The sequence below is a fragment of the Panthera onca genome, chromosome C1 (genome assembly GCF_046562875.1).
Source record: "Panthera onca isolate mPanOnc1 chromosome C1, mPanOnc1 haplotype 2, whole genome shotgun sequence".
Classification (NCBI taxonomy): Eukaryota; Metazoa; Chordata; class Mammalia; order Carnivora; family Felidae; genus Panthera; species Panthera onca.
Window position 1 is genome coordinate 41,755,059 of NC_138346.1, and position 20,557 is coordinate 41,775,615.

The following is a 20,557-nucleotide window of genomic DNA, read 5'->3' on the forward strand; positions in this document are numbered from 1 at the left end:
CTCTTTCATAAGATCTGGCTCTTTCATTTAAAGACGTGGTTTTCGGGACCATGGTCTTTAAAATCAGTTTCTTTCATTTGGAAATTGGAAGCCAGGAAGTTAACTTTTCTGTAATAAACCTTAAATTCAAAATCTATATTAAAAAGCAAACAAGGAATCCCACAAAATCTACATTTAATTGTGGAAAGGTTTCTGGGTAGGAAGGAATCACCACGAGTAAAAACAGATAGATTAGAGATATAAATATAGATAAATAAAGAACTGGTATGAAAATGCCTCCTTATTTTATTAAAGGGGAAATTTTAAAATTTATGAGACATCGTTATAAATAAATAGCACGTGTATTCTAACATAGCTGAAACACGTGTTCTTTCAATTCACAGCCCAAAGTCCATTTTCTCACCTTCCAATTAAAAACAGACTGGCCCTCTTTAAAATTAAAAAAAAAAAAAAAAAAATTTTTAACATTTATTTATTTTTGAGACAGAGAGAGACAGAGCATGAATGGGGGAGGGTCAGAGAGAGAGGGAGACACAGAATCTGAAAAAGGCTCCAGGCTCTGAGCTGTCAGCACAGAGCCCTACGCGGGGCTCGAACTCACATACCGCGAGATCGTGACCTCAGCTGAAGTCGGACGCTTAACCGACTGAGCCACCCAGGCACCCCTGATCTGGTACTCTTTAAATCTCAGGCCAGAGGAATTTGCCTCTCTTTTGAAAACAGCTAGTACTTTCTGCAATTTTTAGTTGATTTTAATAATCCATTGTCTTAGATTGATATTTTTGTTTTGTCTTCTATTTTCAAATTGACTGTGAATTGCTTGGAAGGGTATCAGATTTTCTTTGGCATTCACTTTCACATGTTTCATAGTATGTATAGTAGGTGCTAAGTTTTTACCTGTTAATTTTAGGTATACTTATTACTTTTAATTCTGATCTACGCTATGAAAATCAATGTTTTTTTTTCTTTTTAATTGCAATTCTTATAATCCATTTTTCTCTGCCAATGAAGTACCGTAGATTGTAACAGCCAAAATGTAGAAAACATATTTTAAGGGAGATGGAATCTGGTAAATTAGTTTTTATAGAGTTCTAATACTTGTAAAATAGCCTTTAAATACTGTGAATATCCTTTATTCAACATCTATAAGGACACAAATACTATTTTTAATAACATCATCTATAATTTTTTTATTTTCATTTCATCCACCCTGTATACCAGTATTCTTTTATATTAAACAATATATAAATACAGTGAACTTCTCTTAGAAAGAGTGTTAATGACATCAAACTGAAATAATATTTTTGGTAGTTTCAAGGATACTTATGCATATAAAATTTTATCTGTTATTGAAAGAATCATATTTTATATTCAGCAAGTGTTAGAAAATATTTTTGAACCACTTGTGTTAAGTGAATTCTTAGCCATTTCCTAATCATTTGGCACCAAATTTAAATTAAAAGAACTTTTAAAGAAAGACTGCTTCTTTCTCACCCACGTATTCATGTGGATATTATCTAAATGTTACTTTCCAGAACCATTTTGTATTCATGAGAATCTCTTATGAAAAATAATCTTTTTTTTTTTTTTAATTTCTAGCTTCTTTTCTCTAGGTAGGATCAGCATATGTTCACAAATATTTGTGGCTAAAAATTTTCAAGGTGATAAGTTTCATTTATATCTTAAAGGAATAAACACCTGAATCTGAAGAACTAAGGATCGCCTGAAGATGACTGATAACGAAAAGAAAATTGAATAGAACAGAACAATTATCTATTTATTTCATACATGAAATCTACAGTGCACAAATAACCTGAAATCTGATCTTTTAATGTGAGGGTTTAAGTCGTTAATCCACCACATTGAGTACACAAAGCTCCTGATATTGGAATACACTAGAGAGAATCATACAGTAATGCATATCATAGTGATTTGCTGTCGAGCAAAGGGAAGTCTTCCTCAGGTTTAGCCATGTAACCACACTGTATTACCGCACATGGGGTTCTTCTCAGCACTTTGCCATCTGAAATAAACATGAGGCCAACTCCCATAAAAATGATTTATTTTCTTTTTTAAAGAACATGCTTATCAGAAACCAGCATACTATAGCATGTTGAAGAGGAAGCCTAGGTTTCATTTCCAGTAAGAATGGAATAGTCTATCTGCCTTATCATATTTATGCTAAGCCCTATATAAAATATAGAATTATTATTTATGGTCCCGTCAAGCTCAGAAGATGCCAAGAAAAAAAGAAGACTCCATGAACCTCCAGAATTTGATATCATTGTGTTGAAGGTTGTCCTTGTTAGGTTTTAGAGCCCAGGCCTCTTGTGCCCGTTCTGTTTGTTATGAAAGAGGAAAATGCCAGAAAGGCAATGCTAGTGGTTTTATTTAGCTTGTTCTGATTGCTTAATTTAATATTGAACGTTTGTGATTCTTTCTTTTGATATTCATTGCTTAGAATATATGTTCCCAATGTTTTCAATTAATTACCTAGCTAAAAGAAATGTGCAAAATGAGTGACAAAATTGGGGGTGCACTGGAAAAAAGGCTTCATTTTTGTCCTTCTTAATTTGGGTGAAAGCTTCTATTAATGCACAGAATATTCTGGAATCCTTTAACATTAATGAAATGTCATAATTTAATGACATGAATAAAAAACTTAAGGCACTCATTAAAATGGAAAGAGTTTTCCCACTTCCTACTGTAGGATTACTCTATGTGTGCACTGGGTTCTCTCATTCACCATTTTACTATTTTTTTTTTTTTTTTTCTGTCTCGGGTATTAAGGAAATGAAGTAAATTGAGGTTTTCTTTATTGTATTTTATTGAAAACCAAATTGGTGTTTTTGTGCATATGGCTCTTTTTTATTAAAGGATGTTTAAATATATTCTCCGTATCTTTTTTCATTTATGTCACAACCAACTTAAATGCATATCATTGGTTTTGAGAGAAGCCTAGTCCTTGTCTGATCAGAAGGTAACGGAGTAAGCAATTTATAGTGGAGAGGCAACATGCTGGGCATTCAGGATTAGGTAGTTATGAAAGTGAAACTGAACTGTATCTTTAACACCAGGCTGTTGATTTAAATACATTATGGGTATGCTATTACAATGTGGTATGATATAAACAAGTGGTCTTTAAGTTGTTGTCTTTTTTTATTATTATTATTTTGAGAGAAAGAGAGTGCGGGAGGGGCAGAGAGGGAGGTAAAGAGAGAGAATCCCAAGCAGGCTCTGCACCATCAGCACAGAGTCCGGTACAAGGCTTGAACCCATGAACCGTGAGATCATGACCTGAGTCCCAAACCGAAAGTCTTACACTTAACTGACTGAGCCCCCTCAGGCGCTCCAGTATTCTTTTTCGAGTAGACATCATATACATTTCAAACTTCTTGAGATTTAATTTTTAGATTTTGTTCTACAGTTTACATAAACCTTAAGAAAAGATAATGGCAGATTCTTTCACTGTTTGTTTCTAAGAAAAGAGAAATGGAAGTTGATTTTTAAAATTGCTACTTATATGTAGTGTTTGGAGGAAGGTTTTCTTTTCCTAAGATGAATTATGGAAAACATTTGAAGTTCATAAGGTACCCTAATATTTGGTTGATTTTCTGGGTTAGCTTTGAGCATTATAAATTCAGTAAGGTAACACTCTTCAAAGAACATGAATAAATATATTAAGCCATATACAATTTGTATTCGAAAAAAAAAAATGGAATGAAGATTAACCCCCAAACAAATAGTAACCCCCAAACTAAAATAATAATTTGAAAATATTCTAGGGAACTAATAATACAGACATTACTAAAAAATATTCTAGGGGCACCTGGGTGGTTCAGTCGGTTAATCATCTGACTCTTAATTTCAGCTTAGGTCATGATCTCACGGTTTGTGGGTTCAAGCACCGCATCTGGCTCTGCACGGACAGTGTGGAGTCTGCTTGGGATTCTCTGTCTCCCTCTCTCTCTGTCCCTCCTCTGCTCATGATCTCTCTGTCTCTCTCTCTCTGAAAAATAAACATCTAAAAAACATTCTAATACTCATTTGAATAATTTTTGTAAAATGATTGTTTAGCATTTTGTTATAAAAATATATGAATAAAGACTATTAGAATCAGAAGTGTACCTATAGTCTTACCATTAATTTTTTTAATACTTCCAAAAGGCCATTTTGCAAACTTGTAACACTGGGGATGGGGTGGCATGTATTAAATAATGTTAGCATATACATGGGTAAAGGAAAGGGCTTATAAAATCACCCCTATTTCTGATCCTGGTAATTTTTTTTAAATTTAAGTGAAGAAAATATAAAACATATAATTAGTATTTATATTATTCTTATAATTAAAGAATAATTATGAATCATTTTATTCCTTTCTGTGAACCATTGCGTTAATAGACACAAATATGTTATTAATAATACTAATAATGTGCCAGAATGGATGTTTTAATGTATATGGCCCTTTTTATTAATAAATAAGGGTTTATTAATAATTAAGTTATTATTTTATAACATATATTTTATATAAGTTATATAAAGTTATATATAGTTATATTTTATATAAGTTATATAAATTAATAATATATATTTTATATAATTATATAATTATAATTAATTAATAATTAATTAAATAATTAATAAATAAGGATTTTCACATTTCCTTCAAGATATTTGGAGAAACACTGTAGAACCATAGTTTTCATTTAATTGACAAATAGTTATTGGGTACATAAGTTTGTGCCCAGAACTATGTAAGGTACTAGTTTTTCAGCTATGAGTAAGACCAAGTTAAAAAAAAAAAAAAAAAAAAAAAAAAAAAAAAAAAAAAAGCCTCTTCTAAAGAGAATTTGTATGCTGTGAAAAGTGTGATGCATATTCTTAGAGGAAGGACAGAATTACAAGAGAGATCTATAAGGAGAAAATATAACAAGATAACTTAATCTGGCCTAGGTTAGAAGGAAGAAGTAAAGAAAGCCCGAGGGAAAAATAATTAAACAGGGACTTGTTGGATGCGTAAGTATGACAAAGATTCTTTGCTTGATCAAGTTCCTGAACCTTCTAGTCCCATCTGTGTAATTCCTTGTAGAACTCAGTTTTAGCAAGAACCCTGCTAAATCATTTCAACCAGAACCCCCAGTCTTCCATATCTGACCACCCTCCATGTCTGATGAAGTTCCCCATCCTTTAACATCCCCTGTGCAATGTCTGATCACCCTGGCTTGCCTTCAGCAAAAATCCTGTTAGGTCTGTTTAGCAATAATCCCATCATTCCCATTTTCTCCTAGTAATTTTCCATCCACTGACTTTCACCCTGACACTTGTCTACAAATTCCCACTTGCCTATCCAGTATTTGGAACTGAGTCAATCTTCCCCACTGTGAAATCCCATTGCAGTGGTCTCTATATACGACGATGGTTCTGAATAAAGTCTGCCTGCATATGTATTGAATATGTGTGTGTGTGTGTATTCACATATTCACACATATTCAATACATATGTGTATATTTTTTCTTTAGCTTGTATTAGTGAAGAGGGACCGAGAGAGAGAGAGAGGTAAAGAGAGAGGTAAGCCTATTTCAGAGAGAACAGAATGTTTAAAGCATAGGAATGAAAGGGAACTTGGTGAACTCGTCAAGAGAAAGCCCAGGAAGATATTAAAAGAGATACTAAATGAGAATAGAGAGCCAAAAGAGCCAAACATTGATTTTTTAATGTTCATTTATTAATTTTGAGACAAAGAGAGAGAGAGAGAGAGCACAAAAAGGGGAGGGGCTGAGAGAGATTCCCAAGCATGCTCTGCACTACAGCACAGAGCCTGACATGGGGCTCAATCTCACTAACCAACTGAACCAGCCAGGTGCCCCCCAAGACATTGAATAATTTTATAAGTCATGTTAAGAAGCTGAAAATAGTTCCCAAAACAAAAAATTTGAAAGGTTTTATTGAAGGTTATAATATAATGCCATGTTGGTTTCAACATGTCCTCTGATATTTCATGTGCATTGCCATTGTACTACAGATTATATCCAACTCTTCTACAGTTATTAGTTTTAATAGTCAAGAATCTGAAAGGCTATGTTAGTTATTGGTTTTCAAGGTATATATTTAAAAGGAGTCATGTCTGGTTGAGTTTCAGGGCCACTATTTCCGATGCTCTCTGTAATAGTGTATTTGCTTCCTGGGGCTGCTGCAAAAAAGTACCACACGCTTCATAGCTTAAAACAACAGAAATGTATCGTCTCACCTTCTGGAGGCTAGAAGTCTGAAGTCAAGGAGTTATCAGAGCCATGCTCCCTGTAAAACTTGTAGAGGAATCCTTTTTTACCTCTTTCTAGTTCCTGGTGATTTGTCAATGATCTTTGTTGTTCCTTAGCTTACAGATACATAATTCCAATTTCTGTCTTTATAGTCACATGCTGTTCATCCTATGTATTTCTGGGTCCTTGGATGACCATCTTCTTCTAAGGATATCAGTCATGTTGGATTAGTGCCCATCCTACTCCAGTATGACCGTATCTTAACTAATTGCATATGCAGTGATTTTATTTTCAAATAAGGCACATTCAATAAGTAAAGGTACTTAATACTAAGACTACAGCATATTTTTTTTTAGAGGGACATAATTCAACCCATAACGGTAAGACCATTATATCTATTCACATTCTTCTTAACCTACTATATATATGTATACACACATATATATATATAATAGGAATGATATAAATGATATAAATACTATATATATATATAATAGGAATGATATAAATATTAGAAACTACAGTTTTAGAAACACTAGTTGGGGAGGAGCAAGAATGTCTTATATTGCCAACTATTTGGTATATCACTAGAAACAATGAATCCAAATAGTGTAAAAAGTGTTTGTTTTTTAAATCCCTTCTCCCTCTCAGTCATGCTGAATTTTATGATAATTATTACAAAAAATAATTAATTGCAAACATGTGAATGGCATTGTAAACATTAAACTAAACTACATTATAAAATTATGGATGGAATAATATTGAAAGAATATTGGCTTATAAATTTGCAATGGAAATGACATTACCTTATAACCTCTATTCATGATATAAAGTGACAATGTAAGGTCAAGGTATATATCTGTATTTATGAGTAATAAGAAGATTCCTAAAATAGAAGTTAGTAGCTAGAACAACATTGAAAATATGGTAATTAAATTACAATTGTGTTATTCATTTTCAATGACATCTTAAGGACCGTTTTCCAATAAAATATTGTACTCATTGATTAAGGATTCAATCAGGTTTTTTTTTCCTAACAACATACTAAGGTTAATGTTCTCATCAAGAAGCTTCTTAGAAAATTTCTTCTGACAGTGATTTGCTATCCTATTAGTTTTTTAAAATCAAAAATATATACAACTATTGGTGTCTCATTTACTGCAGAAACTAAAAATCTTACTGTTAAGATTCAAGGATATTTTGATATCAAATCTTTATAGGGGACAAATACAATATTATCTGACTTATATATGAAATCTTGAAAGGAAAAAAAAAACATAGATACAGAGAACATATCAGTGGTTGCTGGAGGTGAAGGGGTAGGGAATGGGTAAAACTGGTGAAGGAAGTTAAAGATACAAATTTCCAGTTATAAAATAAATAAGACATAGGGATGTAATGTACAGCATTGACTATAGTTAATAATACTGTCCTGCATCTTTGTAAGTTGCTAAGGGAACACATCTTACAAGCTCTTATCACAAGAAAAAACAGTTGTAGCTATATATGGTGGTGAATGTTACCTAGACTTGTGGCGATCATTTCACAATATTCACAAATATTGAGTCATTACATTGCACAACCAAAACTAAGATAATGTTATATGTCAGTTATATCTCAATGAAAAAATATGCAAGGTAGAAGTTAGTTGAGCTTTGGTGGGTGGTAGACAAAATTCTTAATTCTCAACCAGAAAAGAAACTGATTAGTAGTTGTTGACCATGAGAAAAATTCAGTGAAAAGTCTAACACTTTTGATCCAAACTTTGATTAGAATTCTATCTTTACATCTACTAGCTGTATCAGACAAGGGTCTATGGATTTTGTCTGCTTCATGGCCATGCTTTCTTCCTCTTTTAAGCAATATCATTTCAGTTGAGTTCTAGTTTGCTATTCTGGTTCTCCCATTAATTCATTTCCCATTCATAAGCCATTTTGGCGGGACTGTTATTCAATGTACTGTGCCATCCCCTAACCAGTGGTTGAATATATGATGAAGGCGTACCTATTGCTTAGGAATTTAAATCCTGAGTGCAGAAAGACTGAAACTGTTGGGAGCTTTTTCATCCCCAAACCAGAGTCTTCAGAAAACCAATAATAATTCTATCTACCTAACATTCTATGTGTATGTGTAAGCTCCCATCTTTAATGGATAAATGTTTCACCCTGCCATTGTCTTCTGTGAGTTACCTTATTTCCTTCTTATACTCTTTGCTGAGGTTAGTCAGAGTTATGAATTATTTGTAGCAATTATGATGACAACATCACTTTAAAAAAAAGAAATATTTTGATCAACCTGTTTGGTGTTCGGAAAAGTATATACACTTGTTGAACTTCAATTTCTTCACCCTCAAAATTAGAAAAAAAATATTTACTTGTCAGACTGATTATAAGAAATAAATGAGATTGTCAAAAGCTTTCAGGACAATGACTAGCAAGTAGTAGATTCTCCAAAAGTAATATTCCCTCCTACATTCTTTTCTTCTATGCAAGTCAAGAAAAATACTACCTGTTGAGGAAGCAACATAATTATTTTAACTACTTATATATTGTTTATACATTGCATTAATTCATAATTACACATACACACACACACACACACACACACACACACATGCTGTTTTTCTAGAGAACTCTAAGCCAGATTTTATTCAGTATGACTGGTGTTTTTATAAGATGAAATATGGACACAGACATACACAGAGAAAGATGATGTGAACACACAGGGGAAGACAGCCACCTACAAGCCAAGGACAGAAGCATAAAGACACCAACACTGCAGATAACTTGATCTCAGACTTCTGGGCTCCAGAATTATGAGAAAATACATATATATTTTTCAAGCCACAGTCTGCAGTGCTTTGTTACAGCAGTCCTAGAAAACTAATACAGATTTTGGCAGCAGGAAGTTGAGTGTTGCTATAACAAATATCTAAACTTGTGGAAGCAGCTTTGCAACTGGGTGATGAGCAGAGACCGTATGAGTTTTGAAATGCATGTCAGAGGAATGCCTTTTAGAAAACTTCAGGAAAGGTGACCCTTGTTACAAGGTGGCAAAGAACCTAGCCTAATTGTTGTAGTGTTTTGTGAAAAATAGGACTCAAAAAGAGATGAACTTGAATATTTAGTGGAGATTTCTAAGCAGAGTGTTGAAGACATACCCTGGTTTCAGAGTATGAGTACCATTCAGAGTAAATGGTGACAGAAGAGAAATAAATTGAAGAAGGAATTGTGAAACAGAAAGGAATTAGAATTTGAAGATTTGGAAAATTCAAGCCCATTCATGTTGCAAAAAGGGAGAAAACATGTTCTCGAGAGAATACCAAGGTGTATCCTAGCTCATTTGCTATTACAACTGTGGTTCATGGATCCAATCAATCACTTTAGCAGAAGCCAAGAACAGAGATCAGATTTTTCAGAAAGAGGCTTGGATAGCCCTCTAGTCGGAGGGTGTCAAACCCCTCCCATTTGCACGGGAAGTTAAGGTTTTGAGAATTTTATAAGAGTAGGAACACTACTAGTTTGGCCTAAAAAGGACAGAAATGGGACAAATGAAGGAAGACTGTTGAACTTCTGGGATTCTACAGATCATCCAGTGTTGTTCTCTGACTGCAAACATGAGTTATTCTTCAAAAAAAGGGAAGAATGTCCCCAAGGTAGCTCAGAACTTGGCTGCAAGCACCACTATCCCAGACCTATGCAATGGAAATTCTCCTTTTGGAATGGAAATGTCTATTCTATGCCTATCCTATTCCCACACTGGAATAACTAAAGCAAGTAATTTGGTAGTTGTAGATAATACTTGCATAATTCTACTTTTCCTCTCAATTCCAAAAGCCACAGGTATTATTCTAGCATTATATTCCTAAAATTACTTCTCACTAATCTTCCTATTTCTTTTGTCATATTTTCTTCATGAAAAAAATAAATGAGGGCTTCTATCACAGTATAATATTGAATGAATACTCTTTTTTAATGTTTATTCATTTATTTTGAGAGAGAGGGAGAGAGAGAGAGAGCACATGCACAAACCTAAGTGGTGGAGGGGGGAGAGAGAGAGAGAGAGAGAGAGAGAAAAGAAAGCAAGAAAGCAAGAAAGCAAGATAGATAGAGAGAAAGAGAGAAAGAGAGAAAGAAAGAAAGAAAGAAAGAAAGAAAGAAAGAAAGAAAGAAAGAAAGAAAGAAAGAAAAAGAAAATGAGAATCCCATCCCAGGCAGGTTCTGTAGGGCTCGAACTCACAAACCATGAGAGTGTGACCTGAGCCGAAACCAAGCGTCTAATGCTTAACTTACTGAGCCACTCAGATGTCCCAAATGGATAACCTTTAAATTCCAAACCCTTTAGTGGTGACATATCTTTTCACAAATTAAATAAAATCTTCCTATCATAGTGTTTAAAGCTTTCCTTGATGGCTCCTTTCATATCTAATTAGCATTCTTTTCCTGGTTTGCAGCACTCATGCTGTTTCCTCCAGAGTAGGGAAATATATTTGTTTTATGTTTATATAACCTACTACATTTCTGTCTGTTATATAATACTCCATTGCTGGTTTCTTCAATATGATCATTTAGAGTGATATAAAAGAAAGAAAACAGACAAATTTAAATAAAGCAATAATCTAAGTCAAATTGGCAATAATTAAGTGTTATTAATAGGACTGTGTTTTTATGGCCCAATAAGCAAAATTTAGCTAATATTTATATAACTCACTGAGCACCAATGGTTGCATTTCAAAAAATATCCTAGAAACTTCTTTCTTGGATTTAGATTTAGTCTGAGTTTAAGTTGTGATAATTCAAAAAAGTGAACATTTTGTTTTGGGGAGTCAATTATTTTTTCCATAGGAATGTTTATTTCCTGAACTGTGACTTCAGAAAATTCTGTCAGGTTATTCTCTTAAGTGTGCTTTTCATTCAGTGTTTTAATTTGTTTAGATCCTACAGTAAAATAATATACTAATTATAATTTAGATCCTATGCTTACATAGACATTTTGGAAGGGTATGCTCTACAGAGTGAATTAACAAACATAAAAAAATCTAAATGTTAATGAAATATTCCTAAAATGAAAACATAAAACATGTTGTGGTTTACTCATATTTAAGCATATGATTTTTTTAATTAAAAGTTATCTTAAATCTAAATTCTACAATGACTGGATTACATTTAAAATATAGTAATGTTTACTTAATACCTTTCCAAAGTCTTGGACCCCTTAATAAGTTTAATGATTAGGTAAATTTAAGCAACATTTGCAGACTTTACAGGTTTATGAGGTATGTTTATGGATGCCATGGGACCACAACTTAATTTTTTTAATTTAAATCAATAAATATTAAATTATTAATATTTATTTACATTTAACTTGTATAAAAGAATGCAATTTTTAACTACTTTTAAATTACCTGATAGATTTGTATGGGTAAGTTGTATGTATACATATATAATAAAATCACAAAGATTGAATACCAGTTAAAAGAAGATATAGGACTGGGGTTGTTAGTATATCATAAAAAGTTTATAGATTACTCAAATTCTGAAAGAAATATATTACTATATTTATATCTTTCTTTTCTTTTAAATTGTATTCAATCTTTGTTATTTTGATTTGATATTTTGAATCTTTTTTGCATAAATTAACTCTTTAAATTGGAATCACAGAGTATATTTTATTGTATGAATATTTGAAAGTGTATAGATTAGAAAATTCAATCATTAATATAATTTGATGAATTATTCTGATGAAGAGAAAGTATTGCTGACAAAATTAATGAACAATTTGAAGCATCATTGATTGCTCTATTTGTCTTATAGATGAATTCACAGTAGAAATATATTTGTAAGACTAAAATGCTTGTAGATAGTTTATAGATACAAATAAATTCTTTTATTTAAATGTTATATAATGTTTAGTAAATAAATTGATCATTTAGATATTTTCTAGGTATGTATTTGGAAGTATTTTTATTGAAATTGCATAATAATTATAAAAATATTCATAAGCAAATGTTCTCAGTCTGGATTAGCACAGCAAATATTTTGAGATTTTCATATCTTGGAAAAGCTTCTGTTTATACATATATATTTATCTAAGAAAAAGATACTGTAGAATAATTTATCCTTTTATTTTTCCTCTTCTACTTCTGTCTTTTTACACAAATCAGCAGCTGCACAAAATTGTTAAGATTTTCTACTTTCCCAGTCACTTCCTTTCTAATTCTCTGTGGCTATCAGTGTTGTGCTCAGTCAAAATTATCACTAAGTTTATTTTAGATTCTAGGACCACTTTAGAACTATACAAAAAATTGATTATGTATATTTTAAACTGGTTAATTTGTATAATACTTGTAGCAGGGCAAGAATTCCTGTTCCCTTTAAGAGTCCTTCTAGCTGGACTGAGAATCAAATTGACGTGAGACAAATTAACAGGAGAAAATCAAATGTAATAGGTGTGTATGTACAGGAAATCCACACAGACATGAAATTTCAAAGACAGAAAGATCCTGAGCTAAGCAGAAGGGGGTAGGAGCCTGGGACTTCAGAGGAAAGGAGTGTATTCATAGTGCCATAAGAAGAGTAGATGTTGAATAATCAGATGTTTGCCCTGTCATTTAGATGGGTCACTCATATAAAACTGATATTTGCTAATAACCCTTATTCTGGCAAAAAGCCCCCAATTTAGATTCTTCTTTGTAGTTAATGGAGGGAAAAAAGGTTTTCTTTGAGCACATGGGGGTCTCGGTTGCCTTCAACCCAAAATCATCTTCATGCTAGTGTGGCCCATCTTTGGGCCCCTATGTTTATATACTTTGAAAATTGATAATTTTATACATGTGCAGCAAAAGTCTCAGTCACATTTTAAAGTAAAATTTTATAGCTTTCTCAGGAATTTATAACAGAAATAATAATGGAATCTTGATATTGCATTCTTTTTTCTTGTGTGGAGTTTAGTATAAAACCTTGGAAACCAGCAAAGCATAATGAACTATTGAAATAACTAAACTGAGTCTTTGCAGGCACATTTTTCATGGGGAGTATTTTTTGGAATAGCCTTCAAGGAGTTTTATCTAAAGAAGACAAGATAATAACATAGTTATGAAATATTTGTTCATAAATAGTTTTAGATTTCTGTTTTAGAATTGTTAAAACTGGAGATTTAAAAAATGCTTTTATAATACTAAATCAATGTTTTTCTGCATTTGGGTCATTTCCTTAGGTCATTTTGCACTTGAATAAATTCCTGAACTCATCCATTTGACATAGAAATGGCTTGTAGTCTGGTGAATTGGATCAATATTGTTTTAATATTTATTCTAAATTATTCAGTCAGATTTGCATACAGAGGTTATGAAAAATAAAACCCAATAGATGAAGTCAATGTCCATGCACATATTGGATTGTGTGGGCTAATTTGTCCAAAGATGATTAACATCAAAGCTAGTCACAACACCTGACTAGGCAAGGTAACAATTGTCAGTAATCAAGGTAAGGAATAGGATGTTTAAACTTATTCACATGAAATATTTTGAGCACCATTTGGCTCCAATTAATCATTGCATAAATGTGCATAGCTTTGTAGTCTGATTTGCTAAAAAAGAATGTAATAGGAAAGCAGCCACCTTTTCAATAAATCCTTGCAAAGTCAGTGGTAGTAAATCCAAAATTAGATATATCATACTTGACAAAAGAGCTATGGAGAGTAATTTCAGCCTCACTTTTGTCTGGTCTATGCCAAAAAAAAAGAAAAAAAAAAGAACACAAATGCCTTTTTGAGAAGAGAGTATAATGAAACAATAAAAATCCAATGCTAACACAATCTGTCAATTGTTAACAATAAAATATTCAGAGCAATCAGGGTAGTTGCTTGACATTGGTAAGGGATGGAGGAGGGAAATCAATATTTATTTCTCTGAGAATACCAACCGGGCTTGTGGTATTGATGTTTTCAACAGGATGCAAAAGCTTTTCACTGAAAGACTTTTCACCTTTTAAAAAATTTCACCTAAAAGTCAGTCTATGCATGAGGTTGATCATTATATCATGACCATAGAAATTTTAAAAGAAGATAACGTTTCTCATGTTTACTGTGAAATGCCTAGATTCTAAACATTACTTAATTGACTATGTTGTGTTATATAGATTGATGAGTTCCAAATATATACCTTTACTTCAACAGCTGTGCTTAAATAGAATTTTTTTTCTTCTGTGAGAACAAAAAAGCTTCTTATCCTCAGTTCTCAGCCTAAGATGCTTACTGATCACAGCACTTATTGTTAGCACCTTTAACCACTCTCTGTTTTCTTCTTTGGCCTGACACCCTTGGGGACAAGTCTATGGATTAGAGAGACACTGCTGTGGGTGACTTTTGGTTGTTATTTAACTTTGATGCAGCTGAGACCTCTTTAACTAATGCTAGCTTGCTGACCTTTGGCTCCAAGTGGAAGGGATTCATTTGAAAATGAAATGCTTCTTGGAACATTCCCTGGTGTTGGAACCTTGAACTAAAAGTGAATTGTTGTTTGCTCCCCACTGACCCCTGTTTTCAGTGTACTCAATGACCTAACAGCATTTAAATAGCTATCATTTCCTTTTGAAACAAACTAGGGTTAAAATGAACAGATGCAGCATACTTGTTTCTCTATTCGTTTTATTTGAAGTGACTCTGCAGTTGACATCAATAAAAATGTTCACTTTCTCTGAAATCTTTCCTACCATTTCATTTTAATAACTAATGCAAATTAGTTGTTTATAAGTTACATACAAATTATCTTTTTAATTTCTATTTTTTTCCTTTCAATTAAATGGTAGATTCTCAGAATGAAGAGTGATTGGTTAAGGCAACAAAATAAGGTACTTATGTAATAAAATAGAAGAAAACATTTTTCTTAATAGAGACACGGCCATAAGAGGAAAGTGACCAGATTAATGAACTCTACAGGGTGATATTTTGGCACTTACAATAAATACAATAGCTAAACTTTTACTAATAAATGGCCAATGACTATAGTATGTATTGTTAAATTTTAGTACATGTGATGTAATAAAGGATTTTAATGCTAAAATTGCCCCTTTTGAGAGGATAAATTATGTATATAACACCATCAATTGGTAGACACACGTAAAAGTATTGTGTCAGTCATTCTGCATTCCTGAAGTCTTTTTTAAATTGAATTAGACACCAAGACTCTACCATAAATATGTTTAAGTCAATCATCCTTTTCTGCTTGTCAGACTATTGGGTCTTGGGGTGATTCTGATTGGCCATAGGCCCATAAGGAGGTAATCCTGGATTTTCCACTGGATTGATAGTGATCTTGGCTCTATGATGACATAAGCCAGCACCTGATAGACCTCGTTCTTCAAGTGGTCTCTTTCACTCTCCCTACAATCCAGGTGAAATAAAATCCCTCATGGCAGGGACTTTTAAGCTGCAACATGCCATTCCTGCATTTTTTGAGTTATGTTTGTAATGCTAGAGAATCTTGAGCCAAATGTCAATTAATGAGATCCCAGTTTGGCAGGCAACAATCCAAGATAGAATCACTAATTGGGTACGACTAAAACAACAACAACAACAACAACAACAAAACAAAAACAAATAAATTTACCACCCTAAATAACAAAACCAAGTATGAGTGCAAACCTGGATGAATGTGGTGTTTCTGCTACTGTGGATGCAAGTCTGGACCACTGTTAACTAGGAGAACTAGAGCAAATTGCTTTGATTTGAAGGCCCAGGGATTGTCTAGCTCTCATAGTAACATAGGAACACCCTTTCCATTCTAAGTAGGTAAAGTTCCTAATCTGTTTTGGAGTCAAGAAAGAGTCAGCAAAATTCATATTTATGTTTGATGCACCCTGAATACTCAGTTTCTCAGAATATCATTTTATTAAAATTATTTTCACCTGTTATAAAAATGTCATTTTTCCATACATGTTCCTCATTTCATGTAGGCTTATGCTTAAGATAAAATATATATTAAGGAGTTTCCTGCATTTCCATTCTAGCTGAAGTGCTCACTCTGTGTAGAAAACCAAAAACAATAGACAGAAAACAGTTGTAACTAATTAAGAAAAATATATTTAAGGGACGCCTGGGTGGCTCAGTTAAGTGTCTGACTCTTGATTTCGGCTCAGGTCATGATCTCATGGCTTGTGAGTTTGAGCCCCACATCAACGCAGATCCTGCTTGAGATTCTCTCTCCTCTCTCCCCCTTCCTACTTGCTTCTCTCTCTCTCAAAATAATAAACACTAAAAAAGGGAAAATATATTTGAGTTACTAAGTTGGTTATTAAAAATAGTCATGTGGGTTTTATTGATACATGAATCAATGGTACAAGACATTTCATTTTACTGTTAATTTATAATATGAATGTAAGCATGTATTTACATTTAAAACCTTCAAAATTTTCCAGAGCCAATATAATCACTAACCAGTTTGACAGTTTGTATTTTCAGGTTTTTATTGTTTTTAAAACTGCATTCGATTATTGTGTTTTTTTAAGCTTATTTATTTATTTTGACAGAGAGAGGAAGAGTATGAGCAGGGTAGGGGGGCAGAGAGAGAGAGAGTGAGAGAGCTGTCAGTGCAGAGCCCAAGACAGGGCTTGATCTCAGGAACCATGAGATCATGACCTGAGCCAAAATCAAGAGTCAGATGCTAAACTGACTGAACAACCCAGGTGCCCCTGCATGTGGTTATAGTTATAGAATATAGTGTTCCATGAGAATATTTATAGAAGAGTGTTGAACCTATAAACCAAATGCTTCCTACCAAGTTCTCTGATTATCTGTAGGACTACCATCCTTCATTTCTGTTGCGTAGGAAATAATCACATTGCCTCCTAACTGTTCTCTTTCCACCATTATCCCTTTAACTCAATATCAACATAAACACAGTGTGAACCTATTAAAATGTCCGTCGGACCATATCAATTCTCTGCTCAAAACTCTCTGATGCCTTCCTGCCCCATTTGGAGTAGAATCACAAGTAAAATAAAACAAAACAAAACAAAACAAACAAACAAACAAAAAACTCACATTGTAGAAGCCCTCAAAGTCTTGGACCCTCTTACCTTTTCGATCCCACCTCCTGCACCTTTTCTCTCACTTAGACTACAACAGCCAGTGTACCCTTTTGTTTCTTACTAAATTGTTTCTACTTTGAGGCATGTGTTCTTGATATTCTCTCTAGAATACTCTTCCTCCAGACAACTACCTAGCTTACTTTCTCACGTAATTCAAGCCTTTATTTAAATATCACCTTTTTAGCACTACTTTTACCAACCTTCTTAATTAAAATTTTATGAATACCATCGTGGGATTGCCTATCCCATTTTCAGCTGTATTTTTTTCTATGGCACCTATCACCATCTAATAGGCTAGTATGTGTCTATTATCTGTATAATTTGTCTAGTTCAGTGAGAGCAGGGGTTTCAGTAAGAGTTGTAATTGCAGTCCCTAGAACAATATCTAACACACAGTACATACTTAGTAAATATTTCTTGAATAAATTAATGGGTGATTGACTAAATGCCATTTTATTTGGATTCCATCATGATTTAGCAACTTTATCTCCCAGGTGTCCCAGCACTCGTGCTTAAGCTGATGAATTTTCTTTTGTGGATACACTCCAAATTAGGAAACCTCAATCCTAGTAATAAAGCTTAGTAAATGCTATGATTCCAAAACATGGGCCAAATGAAATACATCATGATGTAATGATATAACAGAAAGAACAAGAACCGGAAGCTAGGAAATCTTGACATTAGTTCAAATTATGCATTATCCTCATAACCATATGATCAACTGTTTACAGCCTTACGTCTTTATCTCTGAAATGAGGACACTGATTAGATCAAACATTCTGAGTCCTGGAAATCAGGAGTTTTTGAGGTGTGGATGAATTTGGGAAATTATTCCAAGAAATGAATGCATTTATGTGTGCTTCAAATATAGTTAGTGGATTGAATAATATTTAGGTCAATTAGATGTGTATACTTCTATTATTCAAATATATAGATATTAATATGACATATTAGTATAAATTTCAAAAAAATATAAAACTGTCTCAAAATATAAATTTAATAAGATCCTAGAATGTGTTGGGTACTGTTCTATAAACAGGTTGTAAATGCTATGTGCAAGTGACAATAGTTTAGGATCCATCTTTGAAACATAAAATTGTTTCCTGAAATATCAGAAAGCAAAAGAACATTTAGAGAAATAGAATTTGCTTCCTAATTAACATTATGTACTTTTTTCAATTCACCATAGGGAGGAAAAGATTCTTTTCAGCTATTCTCATCTTTGTCTAATTTTATACTTTATAGTAATATTTCTTTATTTCCACGTGATTTTCACAAGCCTTTTGGAGATAAATATGAGTCTCACTTCTATACTTAAAACTCTCTGATCCTAATGGTTTTGGTTTATTATATCCCATGATCTCAATGTGCTTATAAATTATGAGTATTTAAATTGATCTAATGAATAAAATATAGGCAAATAATAGGTTAAAGTTTTAGATATTTTATCATTTTCTTAGTTTGTTAACCTCTCAGTCATCAACTGAGATTGCTTTTCCAAAATTCAATCCATATACACTTGACTTTTCAAAAGGTTCACATAGAATTATTTTGGCATAATTCACAAAAGTCAAGTATGCTTGAATTTCATTTGAGTTAATTGCCAGGCTTAAATGAAAACTAGCTATATTTATAAAAACATAATGTGTTTATAGCTATATAATGAATATATTCCCCCAACTTCATGTTTAGAGACTTACTTTCTAAGGTATTAATGAAGGTCTATATTTTGGGAGTGAAATCTACAACTGCAAGTTGCTACATTTTTATTTATAATGTTATTTCACTCTCTAGGCAGGTATTGTGATATTTATACTTCCTTATGATTGAGTGTATCTAAAAATAAATGTAGTGCTTATAGGATAAGTACATTTCAATGGGGTTCATGTCTACAGGATAAACACTGAATATAATGCCTCTCAAGTTCTGGTCTTTTAGTTTCCTAGTCTCATTTCATTCATATTCCAAACACTAAACACTCATTCTAAAGGACTTACTGTCAAAATCACAAACTTCTCTCACACCTCCATGCCTTTAAACCTGGTAATCTTGCTGCTTAAAATGTCCTTCTTACTGATTTTTCTCTTCTTTTTTTTTAATACCCCACAATATAATAGATACAACTGATCTATTATTGAACCCACCTAGATTCTTTTCTTTTTTTTTTTTAATGTCTACTTATTTTTGATACAGAGAGAGACAGAATATGAACAGGGGAGGGGCAGAAAGAGAGAGGGAGACACAGAATCTGAAGCAGGCTCCAGGCTCTGAGCTGTCAGCACAGAGACTGACGTGAGGCTCGAACTCACAGATTGTGAGATCATGACCTGAGCTGAAGTCAGACGCTTGATCAACTGAGCCACCCAGGCACCCCTAGATTATTTTCTTAAATCAGATGGAAAATTATTTTTTTTTTTACCACTTGATATAAGCATAGACAATGACTCTGGATAAATTCAAATAGAAATATAAATGTAAGAATTCCTATCATATCAGTCACTATTTACTAACCATTTTTTTAATGACAATGACCCTGAATAAGTTCAAACAGAAATATGAATGTAAGAATTCCAGCCTATCAATCACTATTTACCAGACTCTTTTTTATGAGTTGATGTCCACATCTTCAAGAAGCTTCCAGGCCAGTGAGAAGTTTCTGGAACTTCAGAGATGAATATGATTTGATTGCAGAATAAGGTGAAAATATATTTAAGAAGTGCAGATTTGTAAGAGTGACAACAGACATGGATAGGAAGATAGCCAAGGTCAGGTTGTAAAGAACTTTATGTGAAAATCAGTACTGGTGATATTTTCCCCCCTGGGTAGATGATAGAACACCCCTGAAGATGGTCCACACTGTAGGAGTATTTATACTTAACATAGGAGATCTAGATTTCACCTGTTTACGGAAAACCTCACCCTCCCCCCATAACTCTGGAGACTAAGACTCTAAATTGTAGATTGTTATGTTTTTATAAGTGGTTTTGTAATATTATTCTGACAAAAAGAGCCAATATATTAAGATTTTACATTAGTGAATTTGCCACTTATAAGCCTTGCATTTTTCAGGAGGAGGGGGTTGGGGAATATTTCTTTAGGACTAATACTTACCATGTATAAAATGGTAATAATTATACCTCTTATATTAACTTAAGATTATATTGTGATGATCAATTTAAGTGATTTACAAAACGTAAACCCCTATGTAAA